The sequence below is a fragment of the Cyprinodon tularosa genome, unplaced genomic scaffold (assembly GCF_016077235.1).
Source record: "Cyprinodon tularosa strain WSP-4 unplaced genomic scaffold, ASM1607723v1 ctg560, whole genome shotgun sequence".
NCBI lineage: Eukaryota > Metazoa > Chordata > Actinopteri > Cyprinodontiformes > Cyprinodontidae > Cyprinodon > Cyprinodon tularosa.
Window position 1 is genome coordinate 761,623 of NW_024039297.1, and position 4,134 is coordinate 765,756.

Sequence of the window (4,134 nt, forward strand, 5' to 3'; positions counted from 1 at the left end):
TAGAAACCCCAATTTACAATTAATACAATCCAAAATCTTCCACAGAATGCACTATACAGGTCAAAGATTATCCAAGATGGGGTTTGCGCAATCTAACACTGTCCACAGTGCACAGGCAATCATCTTGATAATTATATTCATGCGTTATGGTTATGCACGCCGGTTCAGAGATTTTGGGTACAGGCATGTAAGGACTTATCACTTTGCCTTGGTTGTAAAATCCCACTTTCTCCTCCAGTTTGCTTGCTGGGTGACTTTGAGGGAAGCTCTAAGGGAAAAAAATCAGTTTGCATGGCCTTCACTGCGTTATGTATCGCAAAGAAAACTATCCTCATGAATTGGAAAAGTAAGGATAAACTCAGCATCAATCAGTACAGAGATCTGTTGTTGGATCATATTAAGCTTGAGACAGCATCTGCATCCCCATCAGACCGATCTCTCTGGGCTCCCTTGATCGGCTCCATCACTTAGTGTAGTGGGGGGCAGTGGGGCGCGTCCTACGGGGCGCAGGGACTGGTTGGGGGTCCTTGGGTCCTGGAGGGCTCGGGGGGGCGCTTGGAGTGGGGTGCCTGGCGGGTCTGACCCCGGGGTCTGTTGCCCCCATCGGGGCGGGGCTTGGGACGCCTCAGTGTGTCCTACGGCGACCGCTTGCGGTGCTCTCAGGGCTACCGGCCTGGTAGCTGTGCTCCTGCTGGGGGGGTCCGGGGTGGGTCCGGGGGTCTGGGGTCCCTGGGGCGCATTGCCCTCCGGCGGGTGCCCTGGTGGGGCATAGGGGGTTTGGGTTCTGTGGGGAACCCGGGGCCTCTGGTGTGCTGGGGGGCCTCGGGGCCTGTTGGGCTGGGGGGGCATGGACATTAACACCTTAATGGGGCTGTGGCTGGTTGGCTTGTGGCCCCCGGGCTATGGTGGTGCGACTGGTGGGGCCCCCCTCTCCGGTGGGGCTCTAAGGGAACGGGGAAGTCCTATTGGAGTCAGCGGGGGAGGTGGCTCCCTGGGAGTGCAGTAAGCACCCCAGTCCTTTGCTCCCCATTCCCGGAATCCTCCCTCTGCCTGCTCCATCACACTGCCACACACGTAGGCTTTTGGGTAGGGGGTCGTTACTGGAGGGCCCCACCTTCTGATGACGTCCCCCACCTCAATTTTATTCTGCATTTTTAGACACTTCACAACATTTGAACAACATACATCTAGGGGCATTGTCTTGGGGGGTGGGGGTCAAGGGCACCCAGGGGGGCCTATTTCATTAGCCTCACCATGGTCAGCTCCCCCCATCTAGAGACTTACATGGGAGTGGATTTTCACTCCTGTCCCGTCCCACTCCAACAGAAAAAATTGTCCCATCCCAATCCCGGGCCAGAGTAGAAATCTAAATCCTGTCCAGTCCCACTCCTGGTGAAATTACTCCCACTCCCATCCCGCTCCCATTCAGAATGACTCCCGCTCCTGCACCACTCCCATTCTTGTTGTTTTTGAGCGCGGGTGAAAAACTCAGAGTGGAAGCACTGTTGGTTTTTGGGTCGTGTAGTTTTTTGACTCACATTATAGTGTAGGCTTCAAGGAAAAAAACTACAAAATGGTGGCGCCAGTACTGGATTTTTTTTGTTTTTATATTATTTTATTTTTTGGCATCGATCCTAGTTTTTTTTTAGTTACTATGTTTAATCCTGTACCGTCCCAATCAGGTGATCGTTACTAATACTGACTCCCATCCACGGGAATCCCATGGGAATCCCGTGACGCGTGGGATTCCCGAAAAAATGTCAGTCTCTACCCCCATCCCCTCTCGCATTTAGACACTGAAGGTTCTGGGTTGTCGAATGGGGGTGTGCGCTGGCCTATCTCACAGAGTGGGGTCTGAACTGCTCCCTCTCCCAAGCACATCTCAAGTCTCCGCGAAGTGCGGAGCCCATTCCCCCCATCCTCTTCTCCCTCTGCTGGCTGGCACCTGGGCCCGCCGGTGCACTGGTGGAGCTCGGGGTTTGGGGGTGGATGCCCGGGTGGCTACTGGCTCATGCCCAGGTGGCTACCCCAGCCCCCCCTGGCTGGGGCTCATGCTGGGGGGAGGGGAGCCCCTAGGGACTCGGATCCCTGGAGCCCAGGGCCGGATTAACTTCGGGGTGACTGGCTGCTGGCCGAGCCCACATACTGGTCCCCGCGGCTCCCGGGCACTCCTTATTGCGGTGGCTGGGGGACTTCCTTGCGGCTGTCTCTCCTCCCTTTGTGGGGATCGGATTTCCTGGGCTGGCCCCTCCTTGGCCATGAATGTTCTCTACATGGCTCTCCAATCTCTGAGCTTCAATCTGCACACACTCTGTATACACTCTGTGCATACAAAACAACAATAAAGTTAGTCTAAGTCTAAATTTATATTTCGAAATCAGGTCGTCTGCGTGTGTCACGGTGAATGCATAGACGTCCCCGCCCCTTCCGCAGATACTCTGCTGCACCTCTCCAAAATTGTAGGTGACCACAGACAGGAGGCCTCTGATTGGTCAAATCTACATCCTCTCTACACTATGCGTATTTCCTGTTTGGTACCTTACCGACTTGTTTTGTTTGTCTGACCGCCATTGTGGAAAATGACTAGTGGAGATGAGCCAGCTAGAAGAGCGAGGAGTGCGAGAACGCTGGGAGCCTATTTCCACCTGGATCTCCGCTCTTTTTGGCCCTCATGTCCCTCCGCTGACGCACAAACTTGCCCCCACTTCCTCAACCGTATCTAGCCCCACAGCTAGTTCCTGATTGGCACTCTGGCGTTGTGGCATGGAATAACATAGCACAGACCACGCTTTAATATTGAGCATAAATCAAAAATATCTGCATCAAGCTCACTGCGACACACTGAGGGAGGATAACCAGGCCTTTAGACTAAATTCTCTATAGTAGAAGAGGACTGAACATCATACTGTGAGGGCTGTTGATGTGTTGTTCTCTTTTTTCTTTGCAAAGTAAAATAAAGTGCCGACTGAGTGAAATCAACCAACCTCCTTTTATGTAGCTAAAGTGAAGAGTTGATTACTTTTTTTCACATGCCGGTGGCAAAGCCTAAAAGGTGGATGAGATGTGGTCTCTGGATGTTGTTGGACTCTCAAAAAGAGGGGGCACAGCTTGTGCTCCAACCACAGGGGGTTCAGTGTCATATGATTTATGCCAATGGGGGTGTAGTCTGGTGAAGGAGGGTGGGGTGACAGATGGTGTCAAAGGCTGCACTCAGGTTGAGAATAATGAGGACGGTGAAGAGCCTAGAATTAGATATCAGAGATCATCTGTTGATTTGCTGAGTGCCGTTTCAGGGCAACCAAGTCCAAAGGACCTGGATAGAAACAGTTCATGCAAGTAGTTATAGGATAGAGGATATAGAGAGAGGAGTCAGGAAGAAAGTGTTTATTCAAAGATTTTGGAGATGAACTCTGATTGGGTGATAGTAGAATGAGACACTGAGGTGAGGGATTGCTCCATGGTGCTGGTTGATGTTTGTTTTTGTTTTTTTTTGCGTAACCTCTGTTATTAAATTGGAGGATAACAAACCTGGGTACCTGAATCATTTATTAAACTCTGATCTACCCACAGGTAGGATTTCACACAGAAAAGTCAGTCGTTATTATCAACAGGATGTCAGCATTTTTTTCAATAAAGTTTCAAACTTTAAAAACTGAATGAAAAACAACTTAGAAACAGATAAACAGCTTTGAATAATCCTTAAAACGAGGCAGATGCAGATTAGGGCTGCTGCTGTAAACTGGATCTGATGAGAAACTGAACCAGCAGCATCATTTATTAAAAATATTAGAAATAAAAGTTTCAGCAGAAACCCATCATCAAAGTTGAGTCATCAATAAACACAGAGATGAATAAATAAATAAACTTCTCTATCACTTCCACAGCATCAGCTTTCAGATGTTTCTAATCTTATAAATAAATATCTTGAATGCGATTCCATGACAAACTTCATGATACTGAACATTATCTTAGAGCTCCCTTCCTTTCTTCTACGTCCTCAGATCCTCTGTTGGGATTTAGCTGCTCTGTGACTCTGAAAGTTCTGCAGGTTGCATCTACATAAAGCTCATTTTATCTCCAGAGCTGAAACATCCCCATCATGACATCAGACTGAGATGACGGTTCGCCTGGTGT